General features: G+C 33.1%; 1 protein-coding gene across 10 annotated transcripts in view; it reads left to right on the plus strand.

Annotated features, from left to right (window-relative positions):
* Positions 1-13,880, plus strand: part of CSNK1G1 (casein kinase 1 gamma 1) — a 241,641-nt gene that overhangs the window by 84,803 nt on the left and 142,958 nt on the right. For 7 of the 10 annotated variants that reach the window (XM_074294846.1, XM_074294845.1, XM_074294853.1 and 4 more), the window contains one exon: positions 7,507-7,556. The exons of the other annotated variants lie outside the window; for them this stretch is intronic. The gene's annotated coding sequence lies outside the window, so the exon portion shown is untranslated. The remainder of the gene's footprint in view (positions 1-7,506; positions 7,557-13,880) is intronic. 10 annotated transcript variants of the gene reach the window in all.

Below are 13,880 nucleotides of genomic sequence, written 5' to 3' on the forward strand. Positions count from 1 at the left end.
TTTTAAGTTATTCTTTATTTCTTTAGATAAGACTGTGTGATTGAATCTATACAAGTTTTCTGTCTGATTTGGTAGGTCAGCCTCTGATATTTTATTCATTTTGTAGTTATTTGGAATGAAATTTCCCCTTTCTAGTTTTCTATTTTGATTTTGGTATTAACACATAGATGATATTGATTTTTGATTTAGCCTGTAACATGGCTGAAGTTATTAAATGTCTCAGTATTTTTGTTGTTTCCTTAGGATTTTCCAAATAAATTGTCATGTCATTCAACATGGTTTTTTAATCCCCCCTTTTCCTTTCTTTATATCTTCAATGTCTTTCTCTTTTCTTACAGCTGTTGTTGCATTTATATAAGGATATCATATGACAGTGGATAGAGTGCATTCTTGCTTCACTACCATATTTATTGGAAAAGGTTCAACTATATACTCAGTGCATATGATCTTTTTTTTTTTTTTGGCTATAAATAGATGGTTTTAATAATTTGTTTTTAAAAAGCTCCTTTGTTGTTTGTAGGGTTTTTAGTGTAAAAACAAGCTGTATTTTGTCAAAGGCTTTTTCTGAATCCTTTAAGATGTGGTTTTGGATGTTTTAGATGTAAAAAAATTTTTTTAAAATTAATTTTATAATTATAACTTTTTTTTGACAGTACATATGCATAGGTAATTTTTTTTTTTTTTAAACAACATTATCCCTTGTACTCCCTTCTGTTCCGAGTTTTTCCCCTCCTTCCCTCCATCCTCTCCCCTAGATGGCAGGCATTCCCATACATATTAAATATCTTACATTATATCCTAGGTACAATATATATGTGCAGAACCGAATTTTTTTTTTATTGTTGTTGCAAAGGAATTGTATTCGGAAGGTAAAAATAATCTGGGATGAAAAACAAACAAACAAAAATGCTCACAGTTTACACTCATTTCCCAGTGTTCCTTTTCTGGGTGTAGCTGATTCTGTCCATCATTGATCAATTGGAATTTGATTAGCTCTTCTCTCTGTTGAAGATATCCACTTCCATCAGAATGCATCCTCATACAGTATCATTGTTGAAGTGTATAATGATCTCCTAGTTCTGCTCGTTTCACTCAGCATCAGTTGATGTAAGTCTCTCCAAGACTCTTTGTATTCCTCCTGTTGGTCATTTCTTACAGAACAATAATATTCCATAACATTCACATAACATAATTTATCCAACCATTCTCCAATTGATGGGCATCCATTCATTTTCCAGTTTCTGGCCACTACAAAAAGGGCTGCCACAAACATTTTGGCACATGCAGGTCCCTTTCCCTTCTTTAGTATTTCCTTGGGATATAAGCCCAGTAGTAGCACTGCTGGGTCAAAGGGTATGCACAGTTTGATAACTTTTTGGGCATAATTCCAGATTGCTTTCCAGAATGGTTGGATTCTTTCACAACTCCACCAACAATTCATCAGTGTCCCAGTTTTCCCACAGCCCCTCCAACATTCATCATTATTTGTTCCTGTCATCTTAGCCAATCTGACAGGTGTGTAGTGGTATCTCAGAGTTGTCTTAATTTGCATTTCTCTGATCAGTAGTGATTTGGAACACTCTTTCATATGAGTGGAAATAGTTTTAATTTCATCATCTGAAAATTGTCTGTTCATATCTTTTTTTTTTTTAGTTTTAGTTATTTTTTTATTATATATTTTTTATAATATTATCCCTTGTATTCATTTTTCCAAATTATCCTCCCCCTCCCTCCACTCCCTCCCCCCATGACAGGCAATCCCATACATTTTACATGTGTTACAATATAACCTAGATACAATACATGTGTGTAAATACCATTTTCTTGTTGCACAATAAGCATTAGATTCCGAAGGTACATGTAACCTGAGCAGACAGATATTAGTGCTAACAATTTACATTCACTTCCCAGTGTTCCTTCTCTGGGTGTAGCTACCTCTGTCCATCATTGATCAACTGGAAGTGAGTTGGATCTTCTTTATGTTGAAGATTTCCACTTCCATCAGAATACCTCCTCATACAGTATTGTTGTTGCAGTATACAGTGATCTTCTGGTTCTGCTCATTTCACTCAGCATCAGTTGATGTAAGTCTCTCCAAGCCTCTCTGTATTCCTCTTGCTGGTCATTTCTTACAGAGCAATAATATTCCATAACCTTCATATACCATAATTTACCCAACCATTCTCCAACTGATGGACATACATTCATCTTCCAGTTTCTAGCTACAACAAAAAGAGCTGCCACAAACATTTTGGCACCTACAGGTCTCTTTCCGCTCTTTAGTATTTCTTTGGGATATAAGCCCAGTAGTAGTACTGCTGGGTCAAAGGGTATGCACAGTTTGATAACTTTTTGGGCATAGTTCCAAATTGCTCTCCAGAATGGCTGGATTCTTTCACAACTCCACCAGCAATGTATTAGTGTCCCAGTTTTCCCACATCCCCTCCAACATTCATCATTATTTGTTCCTGTCATCTTAGCCAATCTGACAGGTGTGTAGTGGTATCTCAGAGTTGTCTTAATTTGCATTTCTCTGATCAGTAGTGATTTGGAACACTCTTTCATATGAGTGGAAATAGTTTTAATTTCATCATCTGAAAATTGTCTGTTCATATCTTTTTTTTTTTTTAGTTTTAGTTATTTTTTTATTATATATTTTTTATAATATTATCCCTTGTATTCATTTTTCCAAATTATCCTCCCCCTCCCTCCACTCCCTCCCCCCATGACAGGCAATCCCATACATTTTACATGTGTTACAATATAACCTAGATACAATACATGTGTGTAAATACCATTTTCTTGTTGCACAATAAGCATTAGATTCCGAAGGTACATGTAACCTGAGCAGACAGATATTAGTGCTAACAATTTACATTCACTTCCCAGTGTTCCTTCTCTGGGTGTAGCTACCTCTGTCCATCATTGATCAACTGGAAGTGAGTTGGATCTTCTTTATGTTGAAGATTTCCACTTCCATCAGAATACCTCCTCATACAGTATTGTTGTTGCAGTATACAGTGATCTTCTGGTTCTGCTCATTTCACTCAGCATCAGTTGATGTAAGTCTCTCCAAGCCTCTCTGTATTCCTCTTGCTGGTCATTTCTTACAGAGCAATAATATTCCATAACCTTCATATACCATAATTTACCCAACCATTCTCCAACTGATGGACATACATTCATCTTCCAGTTTCTAGCTACAACAAAAAGAGCTGCCACAAACATTTTGGCACCTACAGGTCTCTTTCCGCTCTTTAGTATTTCTTTGGGATATAAGCCCAGTAGTAGTACTGCTGGGTCAAAGGGTATGCACAGTTTGATAACTTTTTGGGCATAGTTCCAAATTGCTCTCCAGAATGGCTGGATTCTTTCACAACTCCACCAGCAATGTATTAGTGTCCCAGTTTTCCCACATCCCCTCCAACATTCATCATTATTTGTTCCTGTCATCTTAGCCAATCTGACAGGTGTGTAGTGGTATCTCAGAGTTGTCTTAATTTGCATTTCTCTGATCAGTAGTGATTTGGAACACTCTTTCATATGAGTGGATATAGTTTCAATTTCTTCATCTGAGAATTGTCTGTTCATATCCTTTGACCATTTATCAATTGGAGAATGGCTTGATTTCTTTCTTTCTTTCCTTTTTTTTTTTTTGAAACACACATAGAGGTACTTTTATTTGTAAGAGAGAAACACTAGAAACTTTTCTAGTGGCAAAAAATTACCTTCTCCACTAATATTGACAGTCTTAAAAATGCTACCTATATTGATACAAAAGTATAATCAGATTATATGTTAACATTGGCAAAGAAGAAACAGAAATATATCTGTTTATTATATTTTAAAAATATAAAAACTATTCTTCATTCTAGATCTAAAAACAGAATGTATCTAGGCCTTGGGCCATAGTTTATTTTATTTTATTTTATTTTATTTTTATTCATTTTTCCAAATTATTCCCCCCCCTCCCTTCACTCCCTCCCCCCATGACAGGTAATCCCATACATTTTACATGTGTTACAATATAACCTAGATACAATATATGTGTGTAAATACCATTTTCTTGTTGCACATTAAGTATTAGCTTCCGAAGGTATAAGTAACCTGGGTAGATAGACAGTAGTGCTAACAATTTACATTCACTTCCCAGTGTTCCTTCTCTGGGTGTAGTTATTTCTGTCCATCATTGATCAACTGGAAGTGAGTTGGATCTTCTTTATGTTGAAGATTTCCACTTCCATCAGAATACCTCCTCATACAGCATTGAAGTGTACAGCGATCCTCTGGTTCTGTTCTTTTCACTCAGCATCAGTTGATATCTCTCCAAGCCTCTCTGTATTCCTCCTGCTGGTCATTTCTTACAGAGCAATAATATTCCATAACCTTCATATACCATAATTTACCCAACCATTCTCCAACTGATGGACATACATTCATCTTCCAGTTTCTAGCTACAACAAAAAGAGCTGCCACAAACATTTTGGCACATACAGGTCCCTTTCCACTCTTTAGTATTTCTTTGGGATATAATCCCAATAACAGCAATGCTGGGTCAAAGGGTATGCACAGTTTGATAACTTTTTGGGCATAGTTCCAAATTGCCCTCCACATCCCCTCCAACATTCATCATTATTTGTTCCTGTCATCTTAATGGCTTGATTTCTTATAAATTAAAGTCAATTCTCTATATATTTTGGAGATGAGGCCTTTATCAGAACCTTTAACTGTAAAAATGTTTTCCCAACAAATTGTTACTTCACTTCTCATCTTCTAATCTTGTTTGCATTAGTTTTGTTTGTGCAGAAACTTTTTTTTTTATTTTTTATTTTTTTATTATATATATATATATATATATATATATATATATATTTATTTTATAATATTATCCCTTGTATTCATTTTTCCAAATTACCCCCCGTCCCTCTATTCCCTCCCCCCGACGACAGGCAATACCATACATTTTACATGTGTTACAATATAGTCTAGGTACAATACATGTGTGCGAATATCATTTTCTTATTGCACAATAAACATTAGAATCCGAAGGTACATGCAACCTGGGCAGACAGATATTAGTGCTAACAATTTTCATTCCCCTCCCAGTGTTTCTTCTCTGGGTGTAGCTACCTCTGTCCATCATTGATCAACTGGAAGTGAGTTGGATCTTCTTTATGTTGAAGATTTCCACTTCCATCAGAATACATCCTCATACAGTATTGTTGTTGAAGTGTACAGTGATCTTTTTGTTCTGCTCATTTCACTCAGCATCAGTTGATTTAAGTCTCTCCAGGCCTCTCTGTATTCCTCCTGCTGGTCATTTCTTACAGAGCAATAATATTCCATAACCTTCATATACCACAATTTACCCAACCATTCTCCAACTGATGGACATCCATTCATCTTCCAGTTTCTAGCTACAACAAAAAGAACTGCCACAAACATTTTGGCACATATATGTCTCTTTCCGCTCTTTAGTATTTCTTTGGGATATAATCCCAGTAGTAGCGCTGCTGGGTCAAAGGGTATGCACAGTTTGATAACTTTTTGGGCATAATTCCAGATTGCTCTCCAGAATGGCTGGATTCTTTCACAACTCCACCAGCAATGTATTAGTGTCCCAATTTCCCCACATCCCCTCCAACATTTGTCATTATTTGTTCCTGTCATCTTAGCCAATCTGACAGGTGTGTAGTGGTATCTCAGAGTTGTCTTAATTTGCATTTCTCTGATCAGTAGTGATTTGGAACACTCTTTCATGTGAGTGGATATAGTTTCAATTTCTTCCTCTGAGAATTGACTGTTCATATCCTTTGACCATTTATCAATTGGAGAATGGTTCGGTTTCTTATAAATTATGGTCAGTTCTCTATATATTTTGGAAATGAGACCTTTGTCAGAACCTTTGTTTTTAAAAATATTTTCCCAATTTGTTACTTCCCTTCTAATCTTGTTTGCATTAGTATTATTTGTACAGAAACTTTTTAGTTTGATGTAATCAAAATCTTCTATTTTGTGATCAATAATGATCTCTAGTTCTCCTCTGGTCATAAATTCCTTCCTCCTCCACAAGTCTGAGAGGTAGATTATCCTCTGTTCCTCTAATCTATTTATTATCTCCCTCTTTATGCCTAAATCATGGACCCATTTTGATCTTATCTTGGTATATGGTGTTAAGTGTGGATCCATATCTAATTTCTTGTGCAGAAACTTTTAAATTTGATGTAATCAAAATTTTCTATTTTGTGATCAATAATGATCTCTAGTTCTCCTTTGGACACAAATTCCTTCCTCCTCCACAAGTCTGAGAGGTAAACTCTCCTATGTTCCTCTAATTTATTTATGATTTTGTTCTTTATCCCTAAATCTTGGACCCATTTTGATCTTATGTGGTGTTAAATGTGGGTCCATGCCTAGTTTCTGCCATTTTTAGATTTTAATATGGTTAATTTTGTTAATTGTTTTCCTAATGTTGAACCATGCTTGCATTCATATCATAAATCAACTTGGGTCATTATAAAATTTTCTTTTCTTTTCTTTTCTCTCTTTCTCTTTTTTTTTTTTTTTTTTTTCCCCTTTCCCCTGAGGCAGTTGAAGTTAAGTGACTTGCACAGGGTCAGCTAGGCAGTGTTAGGTGTCTGAGGTTGCATTTGAACTCAGATCCTTCTGACTTCAGGACCAGCACTCTATCCACTGTACCATGTAGCTGCCCTGACAATTTCTTATATAAATTACTAGAACCTATTTGATAGGATTTTATCTAAAATTTTGAAATTTAAAATGCATTAATAATATTGACATGCTTTTCAATCTCTTACCTTTCCTTGATTTAAGGTATTTGAACAATATTTATCTGATAAAAGGATTCTGGTACTGTACTTTCTCCTTTTCCAACAATGATTTGTTTAAGTATGGATACTAAATGGCCTTTAAAAAATTGGATAGAATTCTCCTGTGAATCTGTCAGGACCAGGAGGTTTTTGTTGTTATTGTTGTTTATTTGTTTTTTTTAATATTTCCTTTTTAGCTAAATTGGTTTTCCTTTTTGGAATTTAATTATTTAAACTCTTTATCTGGTATTCTGATAGTTTGGGAATTTTAATATATTTTAAAATATTTTCTTTCTTTTGTGTTATCAAACTTTTAACTGCAAAATATGTTCTGATTATTTCTTCAGGTTTTGCTCATTGTGTTCTTGATTTTTATCTTTCTCATTTAAAAATAAAATTAACTAAAAATTTTAGTTTATTGGTCTTTTCAAAGAACCAGCTTTTCATTTTATTTATCATTTATGTTGTTGTTTACAAAATCCATTTTTTGTTTCTAAAATCTCTTTTTCTAAATTTTAACATCTCTTTTATGCTTATTTTATTTTTTACCTTTACTTTTACCTCTTGCTTTATGCTTATTTTAGACATGTTTATTTGTTGGCTTTCTCATTTCTTAAAATGCACATTCAGTTTATTAATTCTCTCTTTTTCTGTTTTGTCAATGTTGTGTTTATAGGGATGTGATTTTTCCTTGAGGACTGCTTTAGCTACATCCCAGAAATTTTGGTATGTTTAATTAGTATACTTTCACATTTTTAATATTCTTTCTAATAATTATTTTTTTCTGATTTGTTCCTTGACCTACTCATTGTTTAGGGTTTCATTGTTAAGTCTGTATTTGGGTGTGTGTCTTTTGTTTGTGATCTCTGAACCAATGAATATATTGCATTATAATCTATAACATATATATTCCCTTATTTTTCAGTGATTTTTGATTGTTCCATTCAGTGTAGTCAGGGAAATCAATGAATGAATCCCTCAGTTAGGTCTTTATTTAGGACCTGTTGTGAATTGAGTATTCTATTTAGAGTTGAACATACAAGAATAATAAAAATAATTTTTTAAAAAGAGCTATATTCTATTGGGGGAAACAGTATGTCCATAGAAATAAATGTACAGACAAATGCAGAATCAATGCATGGTGATTGTGAGAGGGATGACTATATAGCTGGGTTGAACTTTACATAGAATGAAGTGCTGTAGTTGAATTGTGCATAATATGCCACACACTATGATTGGAGCTGATTATATAGATTTTAAAAGGCAATTCTAGCAGTACATTCCAGGTTTAAGGAACTATCCATGCACAAATATGGAAATAGGAGCTAGATTCTTTCATATGAGGTTCATTCACAACATTGGTTTGAATAACCTATACTATAGAAAGGGAAGTAAGGCATAATGAGAATAGAAAGATTCTTTTTTTTGATCACTACTAAGCTCTCTCCTGAAGAAAAACATTGATTTTATAAGATAAGTAATGAGATAAGAAGCCAAGTTGGTGATGATTAGGAAGTAGGAGATGAGAAAAGGAGCGTAAGGAGTGGGATGATGATGAGATCAAGGAAAATACAATTAAAAACTTGAACATAAACTTTTTGCAGGAATCAGTTGATTCCATCTCTAACTTTGTAAAAATTAGACTTAAAGTAGAATAACTTTAAGTTAAGGTTTAACCTTAAAGTTAAAGTATATTTATTTAAATAAAAGTTTGAGTAGACTTTCTTAAACATAGAAACATGGACTAGAACTTGACAGGAACTTACGAATTCATCTAATATATTGTCTTCTTTTACACATTAGAAGTCTGAGTCTAAGGTCCCAAAGTAATTAACAGAAATTGGATAGGGCATAAAGTCAGGTCTTCTCATTGTAGAATCTGCAGCATTCCTATTTTGCCACTTTGGGGTTTCTCATCTAGTGTGGGTTTTGCTATATAAATTGGGGGTTTATTGAAATTATATCATTCACTCCCTAATTATGCTGTTTATCATTTGCAGAGTGTGGGTGATAAGCACAATAATATGAGTGAGGGATGTCCAAGAAATATTTTTCCCTTCATTTTTTTCTACTACTTATGTGATCTAAGTATCTAAGTATTAAAACATCTTTCAGCCTTCTTTCAAACATATCAGAGATAAAAAGAAAGTATGCTTAGATTTCTTTTTTAGTGTTGATGGTGACCTTAATCCCTCTATATCAAAAATTTCTAGTCTTATTTTTATCATGGAATTATTTGGTAGTCTGCAAGGCATTTAACTACCGTCTTAGAATAATTTTTGAAATGAATAAAAAACGACCACACAGTATCACATTGAAAAGGTGCTATCAAAATACTAAAAACAAAAAAAGCAAGTTTAAAAAGCCCAAGTTAAGAATCCTTGCGCTAAATGCCGTTTAATCACTCTTTGATTATTTATATAAATGCTCTTTTAAGTGAGATAGTTAGCAGGCCATTCATCCATGCTCTTTTATCATGTGGGACTCTTGCCTGCTGTTCAGTAAATTTTGTTCTTTCTCTCTTTAACATTATATTCCAAGTGAAGAACTTGGGCTTTCCAATTATCTATAATCCTGCTTTATGTTTATTGTTTATGTCTTTTACAACATATTTGGTCTATAATTCTTTCTTGCTCATATGATAAGTGGTGCAGTGAATAGAGTTTGCAGTCAAGATGACTCATTTTTGAGAGTTCAGATCTGGCAGTAATACAACTTACTAGTTTATGACTCTGGATAAGTCACTTAACCCTTTTTGCCTCAGTTTTCTTATTTGTAAAGTGAGCAGAGAGAAATAGCAAACTACTTCAATGTTTTTTGCCAAGAAAAACCCAAATGGGCTCACAAAGAGTTTGGTGTGATTGAAAAACAAAAGAATAATAACAAAAACTTGTGCTATAACTTAAATGTTTCCCACGTAGCTCTCTTAATTGCTCTTTTGATGGTCTACAGCTTTTAATTCATAATCATAGATTTAGAATTGGAAGTGACTTTAGGAATCATATAGTTCAGTTCCATCTGCTCCCATTTTTAAAGCTGAAGAAACTGAAACCCAGAAAAATTGAGATTTGCTTACACTCACATAGTAAATCTAAGAACAAAGATTGACTAATCCTACTTCACTCCTAGTCCCATCATCTTTCTCCAAATTCAACATTTTTTCCAAGTAAAGCATTGCACTACTTTTCTCTTATTGTGACTTACTATGACTTTTAGTTTCACATTATTAGTGGAAGAATACTAGGGTTAAAAGGTTTTTTTAAAGGGAGAAGCTTAGAATCATATCACTCAGTTTCCCAAATGCAGTATATCTTGTTCTCCTCTTAGTTTTGGGTCTAGTCCATTATTCATTTGTAGTGTCTATTCAAGGTATTTTGGATCAGCTCTAGGAGGGTGGTCATTCAATTGTATATTATAGTATGGGCAGTGTTTTTTCTTTATACGCATGTATGACTACAATGATAAGATAGTGATGATGATAACATTAATAACACTTTCAAGATTGTAAAGTGTTTTGGAGATACTATCTCATTTGTACTGCTTGATTGAGGTAGGTACTGAAGGTAGCTTCCTTTTACAAATGAGGAACCTAAACTTGAGAGAACATAAAGTTATTTCTCACATTTAAATTGTGGCTAAATGTTATAGTCACTTTAAAAATTATTATTATTTATTTATTTTTTGGGGGGTGTTGAGGCAGTTAGGGGTAAGTTACTTGCCCAGGGTCACACAGCCAGGAAATATTAAGTATCTGAAGTCACATTTGAACTCAGGTCTTCCTGATTTCAGGTCTGGTCTCTATCTACTACACCAACTAGCTGCCTATCGTCACTTTTCATATCCAGGTTTTTGTGTCTCCAACTCAAATACTCCATTCGATACCTCTTACTGTCTCCAATATATAGGTAGTTAGAATTTGCTTACATGATTGTGAATCTCATTTAAGAGGCTTTTTTTGTTTTTGTTTTTGTTTTTATGTTTTTTGAGTAATATCTAGAGGACTTAATCTAGTATAAGCAATCTCACTTTGAGTTGAACTTTACACTAGATAGCCTTTATGACAGTGAAATCAACACACCATTTGAGAATATACTTTTCAAAAGTACAAGAAGAAAAAAATAATAGCCTTTTCCAAACAATGGATGGTGGACCACATTTCTAAAGTTATAGAAAATAAAAAACTCATTGTCTTAATTATTTTAAAAATCATTCTATTAAGTAAAATGTTATTGTAAAGCCTCTTGCACAAGATGTCTGCCATCCATCAGTCAAAATAATAAGAATTCTTGAAAGATACCACAAAGGAATCTTTGCTCTAGATCCTCTAATCATTAAGCATTTAATGCTTAAGCATCTAATACTTAAGATACTTAATAAATGCTTGTTGGGTTAAATTAATATAAAACAAGTTATAAAAAAAAGTATTTAGAGATAAATGTGAATCAGAAGTTCTTTTTTTGGGGGGGAATCCCCTTTTTGAGTGTGTGGTAACAGTGAAGATACATTGTTTTATCCTATTTACTTTGCCCATATTTTTTCCTTACCCTTTTGCCTCTTGCTCATTTTTCATTCTGTACAGCTCATAAGCTTTCACTAGTCAATCATACATAGAACTGAAGGAAGAATAAACATATCCTGACCACAAAGCATAATACAAAACAGTAGTCATCAGAATCATTTCATATTCATTAAAAAATTAAAAAAATAAATAAATCATTGGAACAGACTAGACAAAAGAGATTGAAAAATAGTGGGACTCAATAGCCTGCTGCTTTAAAATTATTTAGGGAATAAATGATTTTATTTGGATTGTTTGATTAGAATGAATTATAATTATTTTCCTGTTTTAAAAAGTTTTATGCTTTCTGATTTTTGTGTTCTTATCACAGTGTAATTATCTACATTGACTCTTCCCTCATTACATAGGGTTAAGTAGAACTCAGCTGACAGAGTGTATCTAACAGCGAATGCTATAGTCTTCCTTCATAGATCCTACCTCTATATATAGAGTACAAAGCTTATTATCATTATCTCTTCTGTGAAATGAGGTTAATCATTACTGCTAGATAATCTGAGCTTGGCCATATGATAGTTTTGTTTTTCATTGTATTATTGTGGTAATTATGTATTTTTATCTTTTGGTTCATTATTGTTGATTGATTCTGTATCAGTTCACACAAGTCTTCCTATGTTTTTTTCTGAATTATTCATCTCTGTTGCTTCTTATGGTATAATTATATTTCATTACATTTACTCATATAGTTTATTAAACCATTCCTCAATCAATGAACTTTTACTTTGTTTACATTTTTGCTACCACAAATAATGATAAGAATATTCTTTTATATTTGGATTGTTGCTTCCTATTATTCATCATATGTTTATACTTCAATAAAATTTGGGTGATAATTCTAAAATACTGTATCTTGAATTAATTCACTTCTTATTAAAAACAGAAAACAAGGAAAATTCTGGACAGCTTCTAGCAGTTGGGAACTCAAAAGTTGGGATATAACTCAGTAGTTGCATTTATGAAGATCTTGTATATGGTCAAGAATGTCCTTTCAGAATGTAGTTTTGATTTTTTTTTTTTTAATGGAATGGTAACTCTCTGTTATAGCAAGCTTCATCTCATCTAGCCTGATCCAAAGTGATACTTGCTTTCTATATTATAGCAATGCCTTAAGAGTAGTTATGAAAAGTTATTAGCATTCCATTTCTAATTAATGAACAAATATTAAGCAGTTTTTGTGTGCAAAGGGATTGCTCTAGATTTTGAGAGTACGAAGACAAAAATGGAACAATTTTTGCCCTAATGGAGATTATTTTCTGTCAGGAGACATGACATGTACATGTGTAAGTATGTGCAAAACCAGTGCAGGGTAATTTGGGGAGTGAGATGCTAACAGCTGAAAAGTTTTAGTAAAGCCTTCCTAAAGGAGCTGATGGTTGAACTGATCTTTGAAGGTAGGGATTCCTAGAGGTAGAAATGATTCTAAAATGATAGAATGCCTTCTAGATGTGGAATCAACTTTTGCAAAGAAAGAGACTGGTGAAGGGAATCTTTTTAAATGCCAAAGGAAAATTTGTTTGTTTTTTTTTTTCCTAGACAAAATAAGGAATCATTGTAGTTTGTTGAATAGGAAACAACTGGTTGAATACATATATAGGATGAAAGAGGGCAAGGAGTGAAGGATGATTATGTTTGTTAACTTTTGGTCATTAGAAGAATAGTGAAATCTTCAAGAGAAATAAAAAAATTGGGAGTAGCAATAATTTTGGTGAAAACAGCATGAATTCTATTTTGAATGTGTTATGGTGCCTAATTGGCTGTCCTCTTCAAAATATATTTCAGGTAATTGGCAAATAAAGTTGGTTAATGTAGGTGTGGAAGTTTTTCTCATGTGGATGATTAATCCTGAAGTCACCCAAGGAGAGAGCATAAACAGAGAAGAGAAAGCTTTGGGAGAGTAGACCTTTGGAGTTTTTCCATAATTGGACTATTCTTAATAGGCTCTAGTTATTAAAGCCAGAGAGAGGCAATGCCTATTGTCTAGAGAACTGGCCTTGATGCTCGGAAAACTGGTGTTAAATTCCTATCTCTTGAAAATATTGGCTATGTGACCCTAGTCAAATTCTTAACCTCTAGTTGCTCTTCTCAATTCTCTAAGACTGTTGGTTGCAAGCAATTGCCAACTGGCTTTTGTTACAAGAAATTTTTTTAACTGCGAGATCTCTATACTCATGAAATCATGGGTTCATCCATTAACTTGTCTTCACTCCTGTTAAAATTAGTGATTTAATGTTTAATTTTATTTTAAAAATAAATCCAATACAGGAGTTGAACAACAGGAGTTTTGTTTTTGTTTTTTTTAAATCACAACCTTGGAATGTTAAGTTGTTTTTAAATAGCATATATTTGGGACTGGTTATGCTAGGTAGTCTTAAGAATTCACTTAAAATAATGAAACCAAACTATGAAAAGCTGCCTCTGGTAGTATTCTTCAAAATTACTTGATTTTCTCATCCTTTCAAGTCTTGTTCAAATTT

The sequence above is a fragment of the Sminthopsis crassicaudata genome, chromosome 2, assembly GCF_048593235.1.
Source record: "Sminthopsis crassicaudata isolate SCR6 chromosome 2, ASM4859323v1, whole genome shotgun sequence".
Taxonomy (NCBI): Eukaryota; Metazoa; Chordata; class Mammalia; order Dasyuromorphia; family Dasyuridae; genus Sminthopsis; species Sminthopsis crassicaudata.